Genomic DNA, 13,083 nt, shown 5'->3' with positions numbered 1-13,083 from the left:
CCTGAGGGCAAGTAGTCTAGATGTGTGTAAGGTATATTATTGGTTCCCTATATGGATAAGACTTGGTGCCTAAATGAATACAAGATATCTATAGAATAACTTCTGTATTCACAGGTTGGAAAACATAGTTCTGAATAAGGCTGGCAGCTGGGTTTCTTCTTTGCTCCAGGTTTTATGGAGGTGCTGTTCCTGCACTTTAATGTAATACCCGAGCCAAGAATGCTGTCAGAAAACACAAAGAAAGAAATGCCAAGGACTGCAAAGCCCGCAGAAAGCAATCTTTCCAACCAAGTTAGAGTTTTGTCTCCATGGCCAATCAATGTCAATGTAATTAGATTACTGGTTTATTATAAATGGATGTAACTCAGGAATAGCCAGATGGAAGAGCTGCAGAGGGCAGATATGTAGAAAAGGGTGTGGAGCTTCCATTCCCTCTCCGGGTGAGGCCCTCTCCCTGCACCTCCATGTGCTCACCATATTGGAAGCTCCTGTAGAAAATTCTTGACCACTAACTCCTCACATACTTCTCCTCTCTTTCTCTCCCTTCCTTATGGGGATCCAATGACTTATATGTTAGACTATTTACTGTTGTCCTACTGCTCTTGGATCCACTGTTCCATTTTTTAAACTCTTTTTTTATTCTTTATGTGTTTTCACCTGTCATCAAATTGCTCCTTGCCTCTGCTATGTCCAGCCTGCTGTTGAACCCATCAAATTGATATTTCATATATTTAAAATTTCAAGCATTTCCAGTAAGTTCTTTTTTTTAATAGATTTCATCTCTCTGAAGAAATTCTCCATCTATTCATCTACATTCTCTATTTTTTCCACTAAATTTTGAATATATTTAACATAATTACTTTAAAGTTCCAAACTTTGGTGTATAATTTCATCTTTGGGCTTGCTCTGTTGACTATATCTTGTCTTGATCTTGGGTCGTGTTTTCTTGCTTATTTATGTGTTTTGTAATTTTTTATCATACACCAAACATTTTGTGCAAAAGAACAGTAAAGACTAAAGCAAACAATATTGCTTCCTCTGTCGTGCTGCTTGTCTGGTGGGTGGAGTCAATCTAATCTATGGATTTCGCCTCTTCCCCCTGCTCTACTAGTAATGAAAGCAGCTGAGGGTCTCATCTTCTAGGATGGACTTATCACTTTCTGGAATTTAGTTAATTTAGGGTTTTTGGGGGGATTGTCCTTGGTTCTCTGATTTTTTTTATGGGGTATATTTGACATACAGAATTATATTGGTTTCAGGGGTTCTAGTATGTTTTTTAAAACTATGACTTTGTGGCTTATATCTTGTTTTCACCAGTAGATTTGGAGCTAGTTTCTCTTAAGACTTTCTAAATTTTAGGGGCGCCTGGGTGGCTCAGTCCCTTAAGCATCTGCCTTCAGCTCAGGTCATGATCCCAAGGTCCTGTGATCAAGCTTCTCCCTCTCCTTCTGCCTCTCCCCTCTGCTTGTGGTCTCTCTTTCTCAAATAAATATATAAAATTTTTTTAAAAATTTAAAAAAAGACTTTCTAAATTTTAATTTGAAATGGAATTCCTCTTTTTTTTCTTAATATATTTAATTGTGCACCTGATGGTCAAATGTGGACTTATGTAGCTCAAAAGTCAGTTTTTCTCTCCCTTTAGAAGGTCAGGAAAAATCGTGAAGGATGTTATAGTGAGCAAAAGCTTCCTGGTGGCATTGCCAATGGGATATTAGGTATTGTCTAGTACACCCTCTGAGTTAATCTGACTATAGAGTTATCTTTGCTTTTCATTGTCTTTGAGCTACTTCACAACTTTGTAAATCAAATAAAATTGACAGTAATGCAAATTATTCTTGTCGATAGAGATGTAAATTAGTTTTGTCCAATGGAGATACAATTGATTATTGTCCTGTGAATATTGGTCATTTTTGTGTCTGTAAATTACTTTATTTCCTCATTCCTAATTGCCTATTTCGGTGTCTGCTCTTTGGATTAGCCTTTGAACAGTTGTTACCTCCCCCTGCCCCCACCTTTTAAAAAATTTCACTGGATTCCTAATTAATTAATGAGTTAAATAAAAATCTTTGATATCTGCTCATGTTATATTTATTTGAGAGTTGTGACTGTACCCATTATAAAAATTCTTTTTTAACATGGGTCACCTTCATGGAGGATGTTGTTAGTCTGGAATCTTTTGTTCTGTCTGCTTCTTCAAGTTGCACATGGACCACTTACTTTGCGGCAATTTCTGGGCTTCTTGGGCACAGGCTTTCAATAGTATGTTATTCCTTCCACTTGAGAATCAGGTAAATGTGCGGTAAGCCTCACTTCCACACACCTCTCTTTTCCTTTATTCTCTATAACACTATTATTAAGGTTATAAAAGGTTTTTAGACCTTACTGAAGGACATGGTAGGTAGCCGACAACTGTCATTTGTGACTACTGAGGATTTTTTGAATACCTTCTTCGTATTCTGATAGTCACCCACAGTAAGAATCTTTCCATTTTAGTGGAGAATTCGAAAACATAATTTCCAGTCTCCCTGCTGCCGGGTGCGGATGTGTGATGTAAACGATGCCAGTCAGATGCGTCACCCGAGACGGGCACACAAATGAGCTACTTGGTAAAAGAGGCGGGACACAGAGCATCCATGTTATTGCCACAAAGCTAAGCAGCAGCAGTGTTGTTTTGGGGCTAGCGACTGTGACCAACCTCTCAATCATGACAGATGTTGCAATGGCCTATATTACATAGGTCTGAAGGGGTGCAAGAGATCAATGAATCATGCCCCTGTGCCTCTGTCCCTATGTAATGTGACCTTGTACTCATTTCATCAAGAAATGAGTCTGTTTCTCCACCCTCTGGAACCAGGGTTGGCCTTGACCATCATACTGTGAAGACAGCTAATTCAACCTATTGAAGAATGTAGGGCTTCATGGAGAAGAAAAAGTGCTTTCTAGCCAACAGTCAACACTGTGGACTCAGAAATGTAGTGAGGGCGACTCTTAACTGTGGAGAACAAACTGATCAGGAAAGGCCTCTCTGAAGAGGTGATATTTAAGCTTTGATCTGAATGATGTGAAGGAACTAGCCTTGTAAAAATCAGTGGCCAAGTGTGCCAGACAGATGTGAAGACTGGAATAAAAGTTAGGAGGCAAGAATGAACTTGGTCTGTTCTTCAGGAACAGAAAAGAGACCAAGAAGATGGAGCTAATGAGAAGGAAAAGCAGGCCATGGCCAGTACTGTGTGGTTCTGTAAGCCATTTCAGGAGTATGGCATTTAGTCTGTGTGCAGTGGGAAGCTACTGGTTTTTAAGCGGGAGATATTATGATCTAATCTAGATTTTTAAAAGATCCCTTTGGAGTTTATTCAGAGAATAGCTTGTGGTGGGTTAAGAGGGGCAACAGGGAGTCATGTAAGGAGGCTACCACAGTTGCCCAGAGAGACGAGATAGGATGGTGTCATGGACAGTGGTGGTAAAAATGGAGAAGAAGAAGCTGTGTACTGATTTGGGAATATTTTGGAGGTTTGCTCTTGAATTTGAAAAGCTGAAGGAAGAGATACCACTTTCAAGGATAACTGAATGAGTCCAAGTCCTTTATTCACTTTTTTTTTTTTTCAGATAAGCCTTTGTCATGAAAGAAAAGGGTGTAGAAACAATGTCTTGTTTATAGTTATTGAGTAGAATGTGAAGGTGGAGAAGAATGTGTCCTTGGATGGAGGTTGTCCATGGAAACATTGAGTATTTCCTTGAGGAAGGGAGTGCCCTGTTTACTAATACTTAATTTGTCCAGGGCAGATACTAAAACAGACCAGCAGAAGGTACACAGAATCTACCCGTGCCAGCAATACCAAAAGTTGAAGATACCAACACAAAAAGAACTTCTGGGCTTTAGTTTAGGTGCATCAGTGACTGAGATGTGGAGAGACAATGGGACATGACTAATGAAAGTATTTTTGAAAACACCTTCTAAGAGAAGCATCAAGTTGCCTACTAGAGCACTTTTCTAGCCAAATAGGAAAAGCATGAGTGCATTAAGGGCAAGGATCATCTCTTAGTCATCTTTGAATTCCTACTCAAGGTTTAACACTATACTTGACATACAATAAACCCTAAGGTTCAACATGCATTGAATGAATAGCTCAAGCAGAGAGAAAAGTAGCCATACTCTTGGATGGTACCCAGCCCTTTGTGCTCTGTATCTTCGACATCAAATTTGTGTTTTAAGGGTTTGGCTTTGATATTAATAAATCTCTCTTTTCTTGGAAACATGAGGTCATGTTCAATTTCTTTGCTCCATTTGCTTGATTAAACCCAATTTCCAAAGTATATTCCAAAACATTCATGTTTTTTGTTCTGTTGCAAATTTTGTATCATTTGATAACTCATCTCTACCTCAATTCTGTTTGCATGTGTAAATAAACATACTTTATAAATACTTTCTTCATTTATTGAAGAAATCATAAACCTTATTTGAATAAAAAATAGAAATAAACAAAGGTAGAAAATAAAGAGATGAACTTACTTGCAAAGGAACTATATATATTTATATAGAAGCTTTTTTTCTTGTACACACACACACACGTTTGGGAGGGGACCAAAATGGGATCACTCCAGACTTAATATTCTGCAATTAGTTTTAAATACTATTTTAAAATATAATTAGGGGCGCCTGGGTGGCTCAGTCGTTAAGCGTCTGCCTTCGGCTCAGGGCGTGATCCTGGCATTCAGGGATCGAGCCCCACATCAGGCTCCTCTGCTGGGAGCCTGCTTCTTCCTCTCCCACTCCCCCTGCTTGTGTTCCCTCTCTCGCTGGCTGTCTCTCTCTCTGTCTAATAAATAAATAAAATCTTTAAAAAAAATAAAATAAAATATAATTAATGAGCAAGAAGAACTTTAACTTTTATTTTAAATGATAGTCTGCTTATTTCCTTTTTTCCCTCTTTTCCCTGAGAGTAGCTTGCTTTCTTTCTTTCTTTCTTTCTTTCTTTCTTTCTTTCTTTCTTTTTTTTTTTTTTATACTATTCTATGGACCCAACTGGAAAACATGAGTGAAAAATCAACTAAATAAGATGTCAGTCCAATGTATGGAGCAACTATGTAGAAAGGACTCAAGCTTCTGGCCAGCAGTTGAACTAGATGACCTCTGAATTCTCCAGCTCTGAGATACCTGGCTGAGGGCAGGCAACAGGGATCTGTAGGCAGAAAGGACTGATAGGACTAATGTAAAGGAACTGTGGGAAATTAGATCGCAATTTCCTCAGATTCAGCCCAGTTGCATCTATATCTTGGATCCAAGACTGTGTGTGTAAGTGTGTGTCGGGAGAAACTTGTGGGAGTGCATCTGCATAAGAGTGCCAGGCCAGGAATATTCTTTTTCCTTTTCTTTTTCCTTCTTCCTCTTCTCTCTTCTCTTCCCCTTTTCTTTATTTTTACACAAAATGATCAAGTTCTCTCACCTTTCTGAGTCTCCTCTTTCTTGGACTCCCACGTGAAATGACTGGAGCTCACTTCCCAACTAATGAGGCAAATTCGATGTGAGGTACACAAATCTGTCTTCTCTTTTCCCGTCAATCTGAAAGCAGTAGCTCTTTGTAAAAACAGTCACTGATTTCACCTACATTATTCCACAATGTTATACAAAGACTCACATGCAAATAGGACTAAAATTTTTATTTTTGATTATGGTAAAATACATGTAAGTAGAATTTACCATTAACCATTTTTAAGTGTACAGTTTACATTTTACAGTTTAGTGGTATTAAGTACATTCTCATTGTTGTGCAACCATTATCACCTTCTAGCCTGAGAACTCATGTCATCTTCTTAAGCTGAAACTCTGTACCCATCAAATAATAATTCTCCATTCTCCCCACCTCCCACTGCTGGAAAACATGATTTTATGTTCTGTCTCTAAGAATTTGATGACACCAACCTCACATAGGTGGAATCACAATATTTGTTCATTTCTGACCATCTTCCTTCCTTTCCTTTCTTTTCTTTTCTTTTCTTTTCTTTTCTTTTCTTTTCTTTTCTTTTCTTTCTTAGACTTTAATCTCTACACCCATTGTGGGGCTTGAACTCATAATCCCAAGATCAAGAGTCCTATGCTCTACTGACTGAGCCAGGCAGGCACCCCTTGACCAGCTTATTTCACTTAGCATAATGTTCTCAAGGCTAATCCATGTTATAGCCTATGTCAGTATTTACTTCCTTTTTAGAGTTAAATAATATTCCACTGTGTGTGTGTGTGTATATATATACACACACACAATATATATATATTGTTTTTGCTTATTCATTCATCTCACTAAAAGTTTTTGAATGATAATCCTATAATCTATAGGATTCCATCATCCCGCTTTTGGAGCCTGGAAAAGTTACCACCATTTCACTTGAAAGTTTCCCAACATTTCTAGATTTTATGAGATAGCCTAGAATTTTTTGGGATTTTTTAATTTTTTTTTTTTTTTTTTTTTTATTCTCAGATACAGCTGCTGTTCTCCCAGGAAGTAGGGCATCTTAGGGCCAGAGGTGTGGTGTAAATAGGAAAAGAGTGAGGTCAGGCCCATAAACTGGTTCATATTACCTTATTCCATGAATATTCTCAGGTTACTCCTCTGTTGAAGGTACCACCTTAGTCACTCCAGTGGTCACTCCTCCCACAATGGCCAGATGCCCACTTGGTGGAGAGAGTGGACATCCGTGCTCAAACAGTAAGCTTAATACTACTGAGGCTCTGTGCCGCCCAGCCAAGTGGATGTTGAAGGAAAGTTGTGCATTTCACTCACGCACTGGTATTATCATAAATCAAGAAACAGCAGAAGATGGTCAAGTAACTCTTTGGTCTCCCCCTTCTCTCCTCCCCTGACCCCGCTTTGATAGCTTGGTTTTGTGAACATGTCATCAATTAGCTGCCGAAGAGGACCAGAGAGATTGCTTCTTCCAATGCTCTTTCCCTGCACCCCATGAATTCCCCTGAATCTCCTGTTACCATCATGGTATTTTAGGTAAGGACCTATCCATATGTTGGGCAGGGCACTGCACCACACAGAATGACGCAGTGAGAATTAATTTTCTCCTTTCAGACACTTCCACATGTTATCACAGTTGTCAAAGCAGATGAAAAATAGGGTTGCTGCTGAGTCACAGCATCCCCACTGCACACCCTCTCTTACATGAGTCCAGAGAACTGATGTAATTTCTCCAAAGATTTTTTTTTGGAAAACAGTGACTTTTTGGTGTTTCCCAGTAATATTACTTTGGTTTGTGGCCATAAAAGCATAGGTTGGCTCTAATTTTAATCAGCATTTATGGAACTATTTTTTCCTTATTATTTTCTTCTGGGGCTCTCCTCGCTCTCCATATCTAACGTCTCTGGGGTGGTAGTGCGTGCCAAGAAGTTTCAGACAATAGAAACCAATCCAAAGATTAATAGTATATAAGAGATTTCATACTTTTTCCCAAGAAGCGAAACAAATCAGTATGAAATATGAGAAAGTGTAATTTTTCTAGACTTTCATGTCTCTGCCATAGCAGGGAGCTTCCCTTGTAAATAAGTTCTTTTTTTTCTTCCGGAGAGAAGTTTATTGCAAGGAAGCTAGTTTAACTACCTTGGGGAATTGATGGAAGTCCACCTCTTTGAGTCATGGTGCGTAACTCAGTGGGAGTCGATTCCACACAGGGTTTCAGTGACGATGATCTCACTATTTTATGGCTCATGTCTACACTTTAATTTATGTACCAAGGTTGCTTTCCCTGATGAACAAAGTCCTGTCTAAGACACACTTGATCTTGCATTTTCGTATGTCCTGTTTCCCTTCCAGTTAAACATGAATCACGCCCTTCACACTTCGGCATGTGATACTTGTTAATTAGTTCAACCCGTGAAAGACGCTGTCACTTGAGATTGTTACGGCACTTGTTACTTGACATCTACAAGTATAACCGGTAATAAGCGTGCGTTAGCTGAACCTCTCAGGTGGTAGTATAACATTTCTGGAGACCACTGGCCCACAACAGCGAGCATGTGGGTCCTGCTGTTCTTCTGCCTTCCGGGTAGAAGTAAGGAAAAAAACCCATAGATACCATGAGACGAGGGTGGAAAAAGGATGAGCTCTCTTGAAGTCTCTTCCTTACTGGAATGCCAAGATAACATCTGAGTTTAGTCTTTAATAGTTGGCTGTGGGGCTTTGGTGTGGTCTAGGCCATTTGTCTTGTGCCAAGATGCTTATTAAAAATGTTTGGATCCTCCATGAAGACCTACCATACTCAAGGTTCCCTAGAGATTTGGGTAGGAATGGGGTTGATGGTCTTCATAATTTATATAGTCAAGAGTACTGATAAAAGAAGTAAAGCTTTGAAAACTTTGAGTCCTGGGCCTGCTCATGGTCATCGTGAACAGCTTTACTTGGAGCCCCGATCAGATGAAACGTCAGCCTGGCTGTGCATTTAAGCAAGCTCTGTTAAATGGGAACACGGAACGTTGCTGTATACTTGTAGGTCCAAGTGCTGTTTCCTTCATGACATGAATAAGTCTACCTGTAGGATACACACATACACACACATACACACACACACACAGAGTTAATTCCTTAGGTTAGTGTTCTAGTTTCACTTAAAATTTCATTGAAACCATGGTCCTTAAACTAGGATCCATGAACTCCCAGGAATCTATGAATGGCTTAGGGGATAAGTCAGATACCTGAATTTGAGTGCATAATTTTGTGTGGCTGTAGAGGTTTCTGGGAAGAGAGTCTCTAGCTCTTATCAGAGTCTCAAAGATGTCTGTCACTCCCTCACCAAGTGGTTTGAAATGACTGAGTTATGAGATATATAACTCAGTTCTCTTGTTCTCGCTTATTCTCAATTATTCAGTCAACTGATGTTCATTAATAAATGTAGGATAAGTGACTGTTTAAGAGAGGCACCGTATTTGACGTTTAGGGAGGGACAAAGATATAGTGCAACTCTTGATTTCCAACTTCTTGGGAAAAATTGCATAATAGTCCCTAAAAACCAATTAATGATGCAAGATTGTAAATGTGCCTAGTAAGTGGAATGGGCAAAACATGCTAAAATGATTTAGTGGGGAGGTATCACTGTCCCTTGATTTGTTGGACAGGAGCTTAAGTTGAGCCTGGAGACGAATGAGCAAAGCCTGACTCGTGTCCAGCCAGTATGCTCTGGGTGTTCCGATGTTACATAGTGAAATATTTTTTATGCCAATTGATTGCCACCTTCCTCCATGCCCACCCCAGTGTCTCCGCTGCCCTGGCCATACCTCCATCAGGAATTCCCAATAACTGCCCCCCCTCTTCCCACCTTCCTAGGATTCAACAACTGCACGACTAATGCTTGGCTCAGAAAGAATTCTCTAGGACACTGTTCCAGCTCTTTGGCGAGAGCCTTTCTGATGGCTCAATGTCCATACTGATCAGTTGTTAATATTTTGAGTATCACCACTGCATTTAAATTATAATATGTGTTTGTTGGAAGTTCACTTGTATGACTGTGTGACTGAAATAATAGGAAGGAGAGGGAAAACATCTCAGGAAGGTCAGAGGGAGAAGAAGCCCAGTTTGTTGATAAGACCATTCTGGAGTTGGATAGCTGAGTAATTCGTTGGATACAGAGAAGGGGAGAAATAAATACTAAAGTTAAAAAGAAAAGCTATAGCCAGCTTGTTGCGCAAACAGTTCGGGGTGGGGAGCCTGGAAGGGAGAGTAGGTCTTGCACTCTGGAGCTTGGGCCATATATGTTAGATGTCATCTACAAGTGCTTAAGGTGTGGAATGACATGATGAAAGCAATGCTTTTAAGAGAATAATCTGGCAGGGGTGTTCAGGATGAAAGGACAAAGGGAATCATTAGCAAGGTAAATTTCAAATGTAAATTAGCCATCATGAAAAGTCTTATGGAAATGAAACAATCCACTGTGAATTTTAACGCAAGAACGTGTGGAAGAAAAGAGACACTGGCTATGGCACATGAATAAAGAACATTTGAAATGGAGTCGTAAGAAACCTGGGCCATCTCGTCACATTGTCCCTTGGTGGAGGGCAGATCAGGGTAGTGGCCACAGAAGGGAGCTCTGTGAAGAGCAGGGAAAATTGCATTGTTGCGTGGGGTACCTTCAGGGTTAAAAGATGGAGACTACATCACAAAAATGCCACTCAGCAATTATGTCTTTCTTATGTAAAGTTCATAAGATAATATGACAAAAATAGTTGAGACAGAGAATGAATGGATCTTAGACTTATTATTTGATTGACTTGTTCTTACTTGTTCGATCCAATTCTAGACCAGCAATGAAGCAATTTTTGGCAGCCCAGAATCCCTCCCTAGCACACATTGCACAATCCTAGGGAACACCAGCAGGCCTTATACAGTATACATTCCACGTGGTTATATGCAATTGCCTTTGTGACCCCATGAGATCTTAAATTTTATTAAAATTGTTTAGTTTTCTCCTATCCCACAATCACCCCTGAAAGTCAACTCTTCTAATTGGACCTTAAGACCAGAAGATAATATTAATAATATTATTTTACTTTGCATTTACTGTTCAAAAAGCTTTTTTATGTTTATTAGTTCATTTAATCCTCACAAAACACCCTATAATTGTTAGGTAAACATTACCTTCATTTCGCATTTGAGGAAACTGAGAAACTGAGTTTCAGAAAGTTAAAGGCGAATGAGGTCAGAACTCATATTTTTTGAGCAACTATTATATGCCAGACCCATTATATATGCACGAGTTCACAGAGCTAGTAAGGGTCAGAGCGGAGACTTAGCCTGGTTCCCCTGGGGATTTTAAGATGGTGACAGGCAAACTACCAGCCATTGTTCATCCACCTGAGAAAACTGCTTTGAGCGCTGGCACCAAAACTAGAGTTCTTATTCTCCAAATGGTTGAAAAACAGCTGAGGTCAGCCTCCCAAAAGGCATTAATGTTTCCATTCCAATTCATAAGCAATAAGGGACCAACCAAGCAATAAGATCCAAAAGACACTTTTTTGTTTTATTTTTATTGGGGATGAAGCCTGTTTTTATTTGTAATTTTTCTGGAGAAGTTTAAGGGCTGAAGGGGTGAATTACCTCTGGTTTTATGTTTCAACATCATCAAAATGCCCCAGTAGGTATTATGTTGTTAAAACGAATGCTCTGTGTGAGAGCATTCTATCTTGTTACATTGTATACTAGGACAAAGTATTTAAAATAAATTAACATGAATAATTAATAAATAGGAAAGAATGTTTTTTTTCAAGTTTCCTAGATACGCTAGTCTTTTTTTTTTTTTTTTCCCAGATACACTGGTCTTGTTCTTACTCCCGACCCTACTGACTTCTTACTTCCTCTTTCCATTTTTTGCATCATCTTGACCTGTTCACCCTCATGGTTTAGTCCTTCCTTTCCATTTTAGAATAGCTATGCTGGCAGCCTAGCCGCCGATAAGGAGCCGTTGTTCTCTCAAGGAGATGGCATGGAAGACAGGAACAGCTGTTGCTCTTTCTACCATGAGCTCCTGGAAATGCCTTGCCTTCCATCCATGGACCCACCCACCAGGCTGGCAAACAGGCTAAGCCGGGACAAGGAGAGCCCCACAGTACACAGCACCCTTCCACTGGAATGACGATTTCTGGTCACTCTCTGCTCTTTCAGTGAACTGGTTAGTCTACAGCCTCGCTATTCGGAGTATAGTCCAAGAACCAGCATCATCAGCATCACCTAGCAACGTCTGAAATACAGAACCTTTACCCTAAACCTGTGGAACCAGGATCTGCATGTTGACAAGATTCTCAGATCCAAATGCACGTCGAAGTTTGAGAAGTACTAGTCTACCGGATGTCCTTTTGCCCACAAACATGTTTTCTCTTTCTTATAACTTTGGCACACACTGCAAGGAAAATCAACAGAAATCATACACTATACTGAGATACAACTTAGTGGAAATTATATTCTTACATCTAACTAGGTTCACTATACCAGGAAAACAACTTAGAACAGGAAGTTGAACTCTTTTGCCTGATACGTTTTTAATATGCCAAATAGATCAGTGACTACCTTGTTGCAGTGATTCTTTAAACCAAAGAAATAATCAGAAACAACTTACTCAACCACCAACCCAAATCTTGCTTCTTGGCAATTTCTAGAACTCCTCATATAGCCCCGCAGGCAAAAACAAACTAGAAATTCCCAAAGCAAAAGCAAAGATAGTAAGCAAAATAAATTTCTTCTAACATTTTTTTTAGCCATTTTCGTTATGTTTATGCATGTTCTTTTAACAACTGATCTCCCTGAGAAGCTACATTAATTTATATGGATGCTGTGCCTGATTCTTTCTCATTTGGGAATTTTGGTGATAACACAATCAGAATTTAATGTTTGATTTTCCCAACATTCTGAGGCTATGTTCTTTTTAAACACCCTGAGAATCTCAAGATTTTTTGAGTTTTTTCTCTCCTGTGATTTTTAAGTTCAAGCCTAACAGTTTGGTTAATCCTTTCATCAGTTCAGCCTAAGAGAGTTCTTAGGTTCAGTTTGCAATTAGACAAGCAAAGCAAGAAAACTTCAGCAATATTCTCAGATTTCTTTAGTTTCCTTAACACACTATTGAGGTTTACTGCTTGCTGTCTTCCAGGCTTGGATATTAAGAACTGATGTTTATTTTTGAACCTCTAGTTCATGAGCAGAACACTTAATTGTTCCCCTTTCCAGCATTGTCAAAGACAGTAGCTTCATTTTCTAAATACTTTAACAAAATAGAATTTTCTAATAATCAATTATGTTTACATGATAAATGAGTGACCCAGGGAAGAGTCAAGAAGATAATGTCCTTTAATCTTTATTATTATTTTCCTTGGATTAACTTTTATGTTTTTATTTTTTAAAATATTTTATTTATTTATTTGACACAGACAGAGAGAAAGAAAGAGAGAGAGAGAGAACACAAGCAGATGGAGCCCTGCTCAGCAGGGAGCCTGATGCAGGGCTCGATCCCAGGACCCTGGGATCATGACCTGAGCTGAAGACAGGCATTTAATTGCTGAGTGACCCAGGTGCCCCTTAACTTTTTTTTAATGTTTGATCTATCTCA

At 39.2% G+C, this 13,083-nt stretch overlaps 1 long non-coding RNA gene across 1 annotated transcript in view; it reads left to right on the top strand.

Annotated features, from left to right (window-relative positions):
• The window catches only part of LOC130544688 (uncharacterized), a 73,863-nt gene extending 66,908 nt beyond the window's left edge, over positions 1-6,955 (top strand). Inside the window, exon 3 of the long non-coding RNA XR_008961150.1 lies at positions 6,871-6,955. This is a non-coding gene — a long non-coding RNA (uncharacterized LOC130544688). The remainder of the gene's footprint in view (positions 1-6,870) is intronic.
• The last annotated feature ends 6,128 nt before the right edge of the window (positions 6,956-13,083 follow it).

This window comes from Ursus arctos, unplaced genomic scaffold (assembly GCF_023065955.2).
Source record: "Ursus arctos isolate Adak ecotype North America unplaced genomic scaffold, UrsArc2.0 scaffold_1, whole genome shotgun sequence".
Lineage (NCBI taxonomy): Eukaryota > Metazoa > Chordata > Mammalia > Carnivora > Ursidae > Ursus > Ursus arctos.
This window is presented reverse-complemented; position numbering and strand designations above follow the sequence as displayed.